At 43.9% G+C, this 14,323-nt stretch overlaps 1 long non-coding RNA gene across 1 annotated transcript; it reads right to left on the bottom strand.

Annotated features, from left to right (window-relative positions):
* Positions 1 to 11,173: 11,173 nt before the first annotated feature.
* LOC105355561 (uncharacterized) lies at positions 11,174 to 14,323 on the bottom strand. Its single transcript, XR_002874581.2, has 4 exons — positions 14,189 to 14,323; positions 14,035 to 14,094; positions 13,553 to 13,861; positions 11,174 to 12,705 (listed from the first exon to the last, which is right to left on the bottom strand). It is a non-coding gene; the product is annotated as an uncharacterized LOC105355561 (long non-coding RNA).

The following is a 14,323-nucleotide window of genomic DNA, read 5'->3' as shown; positions in this document are numbered from 1 at the left end:
GCAGTAAATATCACGTTAAGTCAATGATGCTGGAAAATATAAAAAGTAAATAGCTGGAAATGCATGAATATTCTATCATGTGTATTATATATTATGTATTATATATTATGTTATATTTTTCTTGATCTGTTACTGTTTTTTGCTTCTTTTTTTAAATAAAATTTGAATCAGTTTTGTCTTTTGTGGTGTGTGAACTGTGTAAATCTGTAATATGAATGAATTAAACTTTAAAATATCTGTAAAAAATGAAAATTAAAATCCCTTCAGACTCACTTGAAACATCTTCTTTCATTCATTTTGTAGTTTTCTGCATATTTTAGTCCACATTATAGTTGTTAGTTTAAAAGTTTAAATAGTGATTGACATTATAATGTCCTTTAAGCACTCAAAGAGAAAAAAATAGCACTGTAGTCCAGACAACCAGAAATGTGATGTCCACAAATGTAAATGCTATTAAACAATAGCAGCAAACAGGATTTCTCTAATAATTGTAAAAGCAAATGAATCCATTACTGAGTTCCATAATCTGCATCTATATGTTCTCATTTCTTTTAAAGGCCAGAGTTCTTGCACAATTGTCTTCCTGTGTCTTTGAATAATGCAGCTCATTGACTTCCACTTTTCACCAAGAGAAGTTTTACTCTGTTCTTCCTTGATTCCATTCTAGAATTTGTCTTTTTAGAATGATCAAAACTTTTCCTTCTTTATCAAAAGTCTCAATTGAAGTAAAAAAGAGCAAAAGAGCTGGCATTTAATATTGGGAATTTAAGAAAAAGATACAAGGTTAAAAAATTGTTTCTGACATTGTTTTTCATTTTAAAAAAGGAGGTTAAAATTGTAGCAGCTTAAATTGTGGAACTGTCTAAAATGTTTACTCAAAATATATATTTTTTCTTGTTTTTAAGTAGCAGATCAAAAGTTAAAATTGAACTTCACTAAAGTGAAACTCCTTATATGTTTAAGTGTCTTCACAAAGACGTTTCACAGCTTTTGAGCGCAGTTCAAACCCCTCTGTGGTTAAGGTGAAGATAAATAAAGACATGTGGACTGTTAAACCTTCCACTCATGAGAATGGTTTAGTTTTTTCCATCTTTGTGAAAGCTAAGAAATGATGTTGATTCCAAATAATTACAGAAAACTTTTTAATCAAAAGTGAAAGAATGCTTTCACCACAGATATCTATGTTTCTGTCTAAGATCACATATGTTGTTCTTCTGGTAAACCATATTTATTTGACAGGAAGTCAGCTTTTTTTTCTTTCTCAGATGTTCTTCTTTCATGAAATGACAAGTTTTCTGAAAAAGCTGTACTGTTTTAGTGTCCAGGATGGTAAACATTTTATTGTGATCCACTCAGCTGCTGCTTTGAGGAAACTTTTCTATTTCTTAATTTGTCTTCCAACATCCATTCAACATTAATATTAACATAGAATAGATGCACATAGAAGGTGTGAGAGAAACGTTGTTGCTGCAACGGCCTTGTTGACCAACAGTTTTTGTCACTTAGAAACCACTCAGATACCTCTGTTTTTTTTCTTTCACCCGAAAAGCTGGCCACAGAAAACCTCAAAATGAAACCCACAATCACACCTTCCTATGTCTGCAACATTCAGTCTTGTCAAGAGCAACACACCCTCACTTTGCTATGAAGAAGGTTTATAAGGGTTCACTGAAAAAACGGGAAAAGTGGGGTTTTTCAGTTTACAAATACTAAACATGTGTGTTAAATAAGAACAAATTATGTTTACCTTCTGTTAAGATGTAAAGATTAAAGTGAGTCCTTACTCAATGTGTTATGGTAAAGTTAGAGTCTATGTTTATCTATGTGTTCATAAAAGGTGCCTTACGGTAAGCTGTTGACAGTAATGTCTGTGCTTCTGCAGCGTAGCTGCGCATGTGCAATGTTCGGTGTGTATGGCGGACTCCATGATCCGAGGAGCATGTTCTACATCTTTCCAATGTGAATAAACGTGCCTGTTAAGCACAAAAGAGAAAGTGGCTCTACTTTTTTTCATCACGCAAAGAGGACACGGAAGCAGACACCGTTCCCTCCATCCCTCTACACCTTCGAAACATAAAATCTTGAAAATCACACATAATTTCTTGCATTGTTACATTGATATATTTAAATCATGTTGACAAAAAATTTGACAACAAATTTACATTCTGTAAATGAAACAGCAATGATCATAAATGAATTCTCCTCCATATCAGACTATTCCATTAATTGGAATAAGTCTGTTTTATTACCACTCAACAGGAATATGGAACAAAGACTCACAATTCCAGTTAAAACAGGAAATATCAAATATCTGGGTATCTACTTTTCCCCCAAACTATCAGAACTGGTGCAGCTAAACCACACCCCATTACTGAAAAGCATACAGGACGATCTAACACGCTGGACCAACCTGCCTCTGTCCCTTATGGGCAAGGTAGCCACGGTTAAAATGAAAATCGTACCCAAAGTTAATTATCTCTTCTCAATGATTCCCACACAACCGCCATTAAAATGGTTCAAAACATTAGACTCATCCATATCAAGCTTTCTATGGAACAACAAACCTGCAAGAATTAGTCTAAAAACTTTAAAATCTGCAAAAAGCTGTGGAGGATTAGAATTACCTAACTTCCACAAATACTTTCTTGCAAATAGATTACAATATATCTTAAAATGGTTAAAAAATAATCCAGAAACCAACTCATGGTTAGACTTGGAACAGGCGTTATGTGGAAAGATCAACCTGTCACAGCTACCATTTATTAGCCAAACAGTTAAAAAACAGGATTGTTTCAAAAGCATTAATATAAATGCCACTTTAACAGCCTGGTGGGAATTTCTCAAAATATCAAAATCATCAATTCAACCGTGCAAAATGACGGCACAATTGTCTTCATATAACATCCTTATTAACAAAAAAATGATTCACTTCCCAGCTTGGCAAGCAGGGGGCATAAAACAACTAGAGCACGTAATTATTGATAGAAGATTCATAACTCCCCAGGAACTTCAAGACAAACATGGAATAAATAACTTCTTGGAATATCAGCAACTTAAATCAAGTATTACTAAAAAGTATAAATTTAAAGACGACGATTTAAAGCTACCAGATGTAGTTACCACTCTGATTAATTTTTCAATGAATAGAACTCTCTCCAAAATATACAAACTTTTATGTAATTTAGATAACAATATTGCCCTTCCAACAAAAAAATGGGATGCAGATTTGAGCATCAGCACAGATGAAAGCTTCTGGTCAGAACTCTGTCTAAACACCTTTAAACTGACAAAAAGTCCAAATCTGCAGCTAATCCATCTCAAAACTCTTCACAGAATTTACTACACTGGACAGAGGATGTTCAAGATGGGTCTCAGTAACTCAGACATTTGCGAGCACTGTGATAATAATCTACCCGACAGCTACATGCACGCACTGTGGTTTTGCACTCCTGTCCAGGCTCTCTGGCAGCAGGTATGTGCCGATTTATCAGTCTGGCTTAAGGTTTCAATCACGGCCTCACCGTCACTTTGTGTGCTTGGTGACATGAGTGCCATCGATATAAAAGAAGGATTAGCATCTATCATTTTCACAACTCTTTGTATTGCCAAAAAAACTATTTTAATAAATTGGAAAAACAAGAAAAATATAAACATAAGTCAACACAGAAATCTGCTGTTTGATCATATCAGCTTGGAAAAAATGTCAGCCCAAAGTTCAAGTAACTTTGAAAGAATTCAGTCTCTCTGGTCTCCTGTGGTTGACTCCATGACTTAAGGGGTGGGGGGGCTTGGTCGTCGCTGCTCCTTGCCCTTCTGCCGTGGTTTGGGGTGGGGGTCGGGGCCTCCGGTGCCTGGCGGGGGCGGTGGGGGCTCCGTTGGTCGGGGGTCGGGTCCGGTGCCTGGGTGGGGCAGGCTGGGGCGCTGCGTGGTCCTCTGGGCTTGGGTGTGGGGGTGCGCGGTGGGGGGGTGGGGTGGTGGTCTGGCTTGGCTTGGGGGGGTGGTCCCTTTGCCTGCGCTGGGGGGGTTTGGCGGGGGGGGCTGAGGCAATCAGTGGTTGCCTCGGTCGGTTGGCCTCCTCGGTCCCGTCGAAACCTGACCAGAGCTCCTCTAGGGCCGGCGTCTGGGGGTGTGGGCCTGGGCTTGCTCCGGGGGGGGCGACGCTTTCTGGCTCCTCTCTCTCTGTGTGGGGTGGGTGGTGCCGGGCTTGGGGTGTCGGCGCCTCCGGGGGTGGGGCCCCTGGGCTGGGTGGCCCTGGCCCCTTTGCTGGGGGGGGGGGCTGGGGGACAGCTGTTTGACCACCGGGGCACAGTCTACCAGCTGTCCCCAACTTACCCCCTTTCTCATATAACCTCATATTAGGGTGAGGGGGTGGGGGGTCTAGCCTGGGATGCGCCTTGGGGGGGGGGGGGGTTACTTGGCAGTGGCCCCCCTCCTATGGTTGCCGTATGGAGTGGGCCCCCCCTCTTTCGGTTTTATTTGCACCTTAGACATGTAGGGTCCTTGGTAGGGGGGGTGCTTGGACATCACTGCAAGCAAGCAGCAGATGTCCTCCTGGCACCTTACCCACCAAGGTACCTGGCACCTTAGACATTTAGGGCCCCTTGGTGGGGAGGGTGGGGGGACATCAGTGTGAGTAATCAGGAGATGTCCCCTTAGTGCCCTACTCGCCAATTTTAACTGCACCCCCCTTAGTACACACACCCCTCCCCCTTCAATATATACATTCCAACATAAACACACACACATGCACACACACACCCTCTCAAACACACATACACGCACACACATTTTGCAAGGAAGGGGGGGACCTGGGTCCATCTGTCCCCTACCCCTTCCCTGGTGGGGGGTGTGGGCCCCTTGGCGATGGCGGCCGTGTCCCTTGGGTGCCGGCTCCCTGGCCGGTGGGGGGGTTCATATTACATCTGAGCCGGGGTGTTCGTGTCCCTGGGGGGTGGGTCCTGGTCCTTGCCCCTGAGCGCTGGGCCCCGCCAAACTTCCAACATGGCCGAGCCTGGTCGGGCCATATTTATAACACCCCTTGTGGGCCACCCTTTTTTCCCCGGGGTTCCCCCCTCCTGGGCGGGGGCGGCGGGCCCCTGCCTTGCTCCTCCCTGGACCAACCGTGGGCCGGGTGGGTGGCTGCCTGGAGTGCGGAGCGGGTCTCCCTTGGGGGGTCCTGGCTCGTACCTTGGGTTGGGGCGGGGGGATGCCCGGAACTCCTGGGTGGTGGTGGGGTGCTCGTCTGGGGCTGTGGGCGTCCTTCTCCGGTGGGGCCCTGCGTTGGGCTCTTCCGGCGCGGCGGGGGGGCTGCTTTCCTGGCTGGGCTGGGGCGGCGCTCTCTTTCTCTCCGCGCCTCCCTGCTCTCTTGCTCTGGGGGCCTCGCGGCGGTCCTGCTGGCCCTGGCCTGGGTGGCGGTCTTGGTCGCCCGGGGGGCGGTTGTTCCCTGCCTGTTCCCGTGTGGCGTTGGGGGAATTCCGGCTGCCGCTGCTGCTGCGGCGGGGGTCTGGGTGTGGGGGTGGCTGGGCGCTCCTCCTCCTTCTTTTCACATTCCACCATCCATTTTAGAAAAACATAAACACTCACCTGAGCACAGGTGTTAGCTCACCTTTGCACTTATAGTTTGCATGATTGAATGAATGAAAGATTTCACACTAGTTGGTTTAAAGGCATAAGTATGCGTGTGTGAACACTATCTGTTTTGTGTACATGTTGACATGTGAACATTTCTTGCAGCTAGCAGGTGTGTTGATAATATTTGAGTGTGTGTGAACAGGCCCCGCCCTTTTTGTACTACATTGGAACTGTACCGTAACGATAAACAACCAGTAAACCTGTCTGCTCTATGCTGCTTCATGGTCTTACCCCCCCCTCTCACTATGACCCCCCCCCCTCTGACATCCCTCCCTCCTCTTCCCTTCTTTCCTTTTCCGTCCGGTTCAACACCAAAGATTTTCAATCATGGTTGAAATGAATAAAGTTTGGCCTGAATTACAAAAGGGGTTTGTTCAGTCACACCTTTGGTTTGTCTGAAGATTAATAACCCCTCTTGTTAAAGTAAAATATGTCCAACACAAAAGGCCCTCAGCTCTCATCTGCCTGCCTAGCTGTTGGACAGGACAAGTTAAAAAAAAAAAAAATCAGCCTCAGCCCGGATCCCCCACTCTGTTTTCTCCTGCGGTCACACCTCGAGCCTCTGCCGTTGCCTCTGTTCTTTGGACCTCCCCTTCAGACGGCTGCACTTTCCTGTGGAGGAACCCACCAGTGACGCCACCAGCATCTGCCTCACGCCAGGGACTACCTCATGTCCTGCTCACACTCTGTCTCCTGAATCTCCCATTAAATCTCTTACCTGCCACGCTCGTCTTCCGCGGTGTTTCTTCTGGGTTCCAGCATCTGGGTCCGAAAGTGTTCTGTAGCCATGACAGAACGGACTGGCCAAAATCCCGACCCAGCTGACCCGGAAGGACTCAGACTAGCCGTTTCCCAACAAGGCCTTATGCTCGGACGTAAAGCGGACGCCCTGTCGGAAATGGCTGCGGCCCAGCAGGACCTTTTTCATCGCCTGGATGGTATTACTCAGACTTTACATGAAATAACAAGTCAATTTTCCCATGTTTCGCCCGCCACAGCTCATGCTTCCGTCAATTCACCTCCTCCCGCTTCCGGATCACCGTCCACCCCCGAAAATATCCGACTCCAACCGGAACCCTTCTTCGGGGATGTTGAAGCCTGCGGAGGATTTTTGCTGCAGTGCCAGTTGATATGTCAACAAGCCCCTGGATACTATCAAACAGACCACAGTAAGATCACACTCATTATTAATTCTCTGCGAAACAAAGCTCTCCAGTGGGCTCAAGCCTTCCTCTCTGCCAATCCTACCACTCACCTGTCTTATGAACGTTTCCTCAGTGAATTTCGCCTTATATTTGACCAACCTCGTAAGCAGGAAGAAGCGACCCGGCGGCTACTCGCACTCAGACAGTGCAGCCGACCGGTAAGCGATCACGTCATCGACTTCCGCATTTTAGCGGTGGAAGCTGGCTGGCCCGATCTGACTCTTAAAGGTATTTTTTACCAATCCCTGAACGAACAAATAAAAGACTACCTCTGTTCTCAACCTGAAGCACGCTCCTTTGAGGAGTTAGTCTCTGCAGCTCTTAGATCGGACATTAGGATACGAGAACGCCAAAGGGAGCGCAATCATCCACCTTCTTGTCCTCTAAAGTCCGCTTACACGTCACCGATCGAACACAGCATGATCACCGAGCTCTCCCTTCCCTCCAAACCTCCGGATGAGGTTTGGAGGGTCCCAACTGGTCCCAGGGATCCGTCACTCAATGGAGCCCTTACTCCTGAAAAAACCGCTATGGAGCAGTATGTTCAGGAAGCGCTCGCTTTGGGTCACATTCGACCTTCTTCCTCCCCTGTGGGAGCAGGATTTTTCTTCGTGGAAAAGAAAGATAAAACACTCAGGCCATGCATTGACTACCGCGACCTTAATCAGATCACTGTCAAAGATAAATACTCTCTGCCATTAATCACATCAGTTTTCGACTCTGCTCAGAAAGCCCGCATTTTCACTAAGCTAGACCTCCGTAATGCTTATCATTTGGTTCGCATTAAAGATGGCGACGAATGGAAGACTGCCTTTAACACCCCCTTGGGCACTATGAATACTTGGTCATGCCCTTTGGCCTCACCAACGCCCCGGCAGTCTTCCAGAGAATGGTCAACAACATCCTTCGTGACTTTCTCAATCATTTCATTTTTGTTTACTTAGATGATATACTCATTTACTCTCAGGATCAGGCCCAGCACGAACATCATGTACGTCTCGTACTCGAGAGATTACTCGAAAATCAGCTCTACGTCAAGCATGAGAAATGCAAGTTCCATGTCTCTACTGTCCAGTTCTTAGGCTACATCATTGAGTCTGGCTGCATTCGTCCTGACCCCTCTAAGATTGAGGCTGTCACCAATTGGGCACCTCCTGAAAATCGAAAGAAACTTCAACAGTTCTTAGGTTTCGCAAACTTCTACAGACGTTTCATCAGAAACTATAGCAGCATCGCTTCCCCCCTCACTCGTCTTACGTCCGTTAATCGTCCGTTCATCTGGACCACAGAAGCTCAGCAAGCCTTCGACAAACTCAAAAATCTTTTTGTCACGGCACCTATCCTCATCCAACCTGACCCATCACGACAATTCATTGTCGAAGTGGATGCTTCGGACTCAGGTGTTGGGGCTGTCCTCTCCCAGAAGGAAGCCAACACAGGCAAAATGAAACCTTGTGCATTTTTTTCACGCAAACTGTCTCCAGCAGAACAGAATTACGATGTCGGGAACCGGGAGCTACTCGCCATCAAGCTGGCACTGGAGGAGTCGCGTCACTGGTTGGAGGAAGCCGAGCAGCCGTTTATCGTATGGACCGACCATAGGAACCTGGCCTATCTCCGCTCCGCCAAGAGGATCAACTCCAGGCAAGCTCGATGGTGTCTTTTTTTCGACCGCTTCAATTTCACAATCACTTACAGACCCGGATCCCGTAATGTCAAGCCTGACACTCTGTCCCGGAAATACAGCCCTTCTGAACACACCCCTTCCAATATACTACCGTCCACCTGCATAATCGGAGCCCTCACTTGGGATATCGAAAATAAGGTACTCCAAGCCCTGAGTAACATCAACGACCACCCTCCTGTCCCCAGGGTTACCCTGATTGTTCCAGCTGAGCTTCGTTCGGATGTCATCACCTGGGGGCATACCTCCCGTTTAGCCTGCCACGGGGGAGTGCACCGGACCCTGAGTCTTATCCGTAAGAGGTTCCATTGGCCTGCCATGGAAAAGGACGTGCGGGAGTACGTCGCAGCCTGCTCCACGTGTGCCCGGTCTAAGTCTTCATCCTCAGCCCCAGCAGGTCTGCTCCATCCCCTTCCTACTCCCGACCGCCCCTGGTCTCACCTGGCCATGGATTTTGACACTGGTCTCCCCCTGTCACACGGTAACACAGTCATCCTCACCGTTGTAGATCGTTTTTCTAAGATGGCTCATTTCATTCCCCTTCCTCAACTCCCCACGGCCACTGAGACAGCTAACCTCATGGTCAACCACGTTTTTCGCCACCATGGCATCCCTGTGGACATTGTCTCCGACCGTGGCCCCCAGTTCACTTCTCAGGTCTGGAAGGCCTTCTGTTCGGCCTTGGGGGCCACGGTCAGTCTCACTTCCGGCTACCATCCACAGTCTAATGGCCAAGTGGAGAGAGCGAACCAGTAACTGGAGGCAGCCCTCCGCTGTCTGGCGGCACAGAATTAACAGGACTGGTCCCAATTCCTTGTATGGATCGAGTATGCCCATAATACTCACCCATCATCTGCCACCGGGATCTCTCCTTTTGAGGCCGCCCTCGGGTACTCACCACCTCTGTTTCCGTCACAGGAATTGGATCTGGCAGTGCCTTCCGTCCAACATCACCTGCAGCGTTGCCAACGCATTTGGACTCAGACGAAGGCCGCTCTCCTCCGCACCAAGGAGAGCAACTGCCAGATCGCCAACCGTCTCAGGGTGGTGGGGCCCGATTACCAACCAGGTCAAAGGGTATGGCTCTCAACTCGTAACATTCCCATTCAGGCATCCTCAAAGAAACTGGCCCCATGGTTCATTGGACCCTATGTCATTGAAAAGCTCATCAACCCTACCTGTGTCCGTCGCCGTTTTCCTAAAGCCCTGAAGGTTCACCCTTCTTTCCACATCTCTCAGATCAAACCAGTCCAGGACAGTCCTCTGTGCCCGCTGTCCGCTTCCCCACCACCCGCCCGGGTCATCGATGGCGCTCCGGCCTACGACGTCAGCCAGATTCTGGATGTCCGTCGTAGGGGTCGTGGATTCCAGTTCCTGGACGACTGGGTAGGCTACGGTCCGGAGGAGCGCTCCTGGATTGCCCGCTCGTTTATTTTGGACCCCTCGCTCATTGAGGATTTCTTCCGTGCCCACCCGGATCGCCGCCCTTGACTGCCTGGAGGCGGTCGTTGAGGGGGGGTACTGATATGGTGCCTCTGTCAGACTCTTCCCGCTCTCTTCTCCACTTGGCTGCTGATTCTCCCCAGCTGCGACCACCTACCTCATCACCTCATCCGCCTTCATAAGGAGTTCTAGTTTGTCAAGCTCTAGTTTGTCACGCTACGCCAAGCTCTGCCTAAACTCTCTTTCTGCTCACCTCCAGGAATCCATTACCACGAGTGGTCGTCAGAATCAGCTTCAGCCCGGATCCCCCACTCTGTCTTCTCCTGCGGTCACACCTCGAGCCTCTGCCGTTGCCTCTGTTCTTTGGACCTCCCCTTCAGACGGCTGCACTTTCCTGTGGAGGAACCCACCAGTGACGCCACCAGCATCTGCCTCACGCCAGGGACCTACGTCATGTCCTGCTCACACTCTGTCTCCAGAATCTCCCATTAAATCTCTTACCTTCCACGCTCGTCTTCCGCTGTGTTTCTTCTGGGTTCCAGCATCTGGGTCCGAAAGTGTTCTGTAGCCATGACATTAACATTGTTTTTTTATTCTTAAATGCTCAATATTAAATGCCAGCTTTACTTTGAATAGGGAAATAAATTAATAACGATGCGATTTTTTTTCCCTCTTTTTTACTTCAATTGAGACTTTTGATAAAGAGGGAAAAGCTTTGATCATTGCAATATTAAATATCCTATTTTTTCTGTCTCAAATTGTTATGTTTTACCAGATTTACAAATGTGGAATGCAGAACATACCATTGCTATTTGTGTTTTAAGTTCTCCCTTTAGAAATTTTATCTTGCATCCTGTACATTTGTTTTGTCTCTTCAAACTAAAGCTGTAAAGTGGCAGTCATTTTGGACAACATGAAAGTAGGAACAAGTGTCAAGCAGAACAAAGGGAAAGATGTGGAATCTATGTAATCATGGAGGCATTTTTCAGTACAAATTGAAGTAGACACATTCTAGAATGGAATCAAGGAAGAACAGAGTAAAACATTTGGTGAAAAGTGGAAGTCAATAAGCTGCATTATTCAAAGACACAGGAAGACAATTGTGCAAGAACTCTGGCCTTCCTGTATCTAAAAGAAATGAGAACATATAAATGCAGATTATGGAACTCAGTAATGGATTCATTTGCTTTTACAATTATTAGGGAAATCATTTTTGCTGATATTGTTTAATAGTATTTACATTTGTGGACATCACATTTCTGGTTGTCTGGACTACAGTGCTATTTTTTTCTCTTTGAGTGCTTAAAGGACATTATAATGTCACTCACTATTAAAACTTTCAAACTAACACCTATAATGTGGACTGAAATATGCAGAGAAACTACAAAATAATTGAAAGACGTAAGTCTGAAATGATTTTCATTTTCATTTTTTACAGATATTCTAAAGCTAAATTCATTCATATTACAGATTTACACAGTTCACACAGCACAAAAGACACAACTGAATACAGTTTTGTTTAAAAGAGAAGCAAAAAACAGTAACAGATCAAGAAAAATATAACATATATAATACTCATGATAGAATATTCATGCATTTACAGCTATTCACTTTTTATATTTTCCAGCATCATTGACTTAACGTGATATTTACTGCTTTTTTATATATTTTATCTTCTGCCTCATGAGCTCAATTCCACCAAACAATTTGTATTTCCAGCTGTTACAGTGTAGAATAGTGGTTCATGTACATTCTCAAAATTTCAGAAAAATAAAATTTCTCTCTATGTCAGCCCATATAGACTTCATGACTGGGATTTTATTTTCTTCGATAAACATTTCAGAAATAACAAAATTAAAAACACATTAAAAATACCAATGCGTTATTAATGAAGAAAAGACACATTAACCTTAAAGAGTTTCATAAAATGGCATTTAAGAAGAAAGAAAAAACATATCAGTCTAACAGGTTGATAAAGAGAAGTAATGTGGCTTCATCTTGTGGCAACATATAGAAAAACAAACATTTCACGTACATTTACAACTCTTACAGCATAAACTTTGAAATTAAAGTAAAGTAAATCTATCCATTGGTAAAATTGTCTTCAGTGAAGCAAAGACAGAAGAACAAAATGACATATTAACAATACTTTAATTAAGGGATAAATCAAAATGATTGTCAAACTCTATCTTGGAGTTTGGCTTCAGTTTTTCTCAATTTTTTATTTCACTTTAACTTTCATGAAGATAACTTTAGTTTCTAAGTCATCTGGGGGTTTATGTTGTAAAATGTCAAAATCATACCTATTTTCTGCTTTTTGTTTTTTACTATTTCCAATAGGAGTGGCAGTCAAAGCAACAAAAACTAAGAGTGGCAACACTGCAGCAACTACAGCCACATAAACTGATGATTTGAATTTGTCCAACATTTCTCTGAGGAAAATGTATACTGCACCGTTGCAAGCAGTGATGGTTTTAACCGTCTCATCTCTGCTGACATCGTTCCAGACTTTACACGTGATGTTTCCAAAAAGCTGTCCATGTATGATGATGGAAACATTAAACACACTGGATCTATCAGATGTGTCATTGTTCAGGGACTGACTGTGTTTGTTAGTTTGTAAAAGTAAGAAACCATTCAAAGTCAGAGTGAGCTCTGCTTCATCTCCCTCATAGAAGCAGGTGACTTTCTGCTGTTCTGGTGACAAACACTGCTGAGACACCGTTAACACAGACACAGGAGCTGCAAGAAATAAAACATAAAATAAAATAAAATAAAACAAGTAAAAACATCAGCAAAAACAATGTAAAAAGTTTCTTTAAAATTTCATGAAAGTAAAAAAAAACAGTCCTTAAATCAGAATGTATAATGAGTAAGAAAGCCACAGTTTCTGGTTTACATGGAAAACTTTTTTCTATTAAAAAAGGGAAAAAAAACAGTTCATTACAAAAAAACAGGAAACTGCAATAGAAGATAAATTAAATATGAAAGTTAAAAAAAATAAGTCCATGAAAAAATTTTTCTAAGTATGTATAGGTTACTATAACCCTTTATTGTTGTTAATACCCAGTTTGATTGAATTATAAAAAAAATAATAATTCATGATTTGCCTCTTAAATTATTACTCAATATTTTTAATATACTCTTAGATGGACATTTAAGTTTAACTAGAGAATCGATAAAAAACAGTTGAGTTAATGTCTTGTGTTTCTCAAAGATAAAGTTAAGTTCTTCTTCCACTTTCGGCTTCTCCCATCAGGGGTCGCCACAGCGAACAAGTCGCATGGTAAATTTGGCAATGTTTTACGCCAGATGCCCTTCCTGACGCAACCTTCTCTAACCGGGCTTGGAACCGGCAGAGGTAGAGAAGGGAACAGGGAGCAGCCTGGAGTCGAACCCGGGTTTCACGGACGGAGGGCGCCGCAAACCAGCACGAGCTAAACTGGCTCTCAAAGCTAAAGTTAAGTAACAAGAACAATTTATATGTTTTCTTTACAGAAACTGAGTTTTATTTTCAAGTCATAAATCTGTATTTTAGAACAAATTTACATAAAAATGTGAAGTAAAACAAATATATATATTTTCTTACCAAGTACTCTGAGATTCACACTGGAATTTCTCAGTACTTTGCCATCAGGGTTAAACTCTTGAAAGGTGTAAACTCCAGCATTTGTCTTTGAGACATTGTTCAATTTGATTGTTCCATTAACAAGTTTAAAATATTGGTGATCAGTTATCACTTTTCCATTTTGGTCCACCTGGAAGAGTACGGACTTGCCGTGTTTTAGCTCCTTCTTGCCACTATGGTATTCGTATGACAGATAAAAATGAACAGATTTTCGATCTGCAGTGAAACATGAAGTTTCCTTTGATTCGTTAAAGCTGCAATCTGTAAAACCTGGAAGACACAAAGATATAAAAACAACATTAATTTAGCAATAAATAAGTTATTTTAAAACTTATAGTTTAACATTGAAATATTTTTACAAAACTTTGGTTAATTCAAAATCTGTCTGTTTTACTTGAATAATTAGACTTTCTTCAAAAGTATAATTTCACATTAAAATGTACCTTTTCCAAAAGATCCTGTTAGCAGAGCTGCTGTGATCAAGGAGATGAGAATCATTGTGACTGGAAAGAAAAAACACACATCAACATGTAAAACCTGTATGTGATTGACTCATTTAGGAAAAAAGAAAAAAAAAAAAACTATAGTTATACTTACAACTGTACTCTAGTTCTTGGGTAAAGGTCAAAATCACCAACGATACGACACAGAGGAGTGAAGGTGTTTCGCTCTTTGACTGACAAGACTGAATGCAGCAGAAATAGGACGGTGTGTGTGTGTGTGTGTGTGTTT

Source organism: Oryzias latipes, chromosome 14, assembly GCF_053564925.1.
Source record: "Oryzias latipes strain Hd-rR chromosome 14, Olatipes_Hd-rR_3.1".
Taxonomy (NCBI): Eukaryota; Metazoa; Chordata; class Actinopteri; order Beloniformes; family Adrianichthyidae; genus Oryzias; species Oryzias latipes.
Note: the sequence above shows the minus strand (reverse complement) of the source record. Positions and strands in the feature narration are given on the sequence as shown.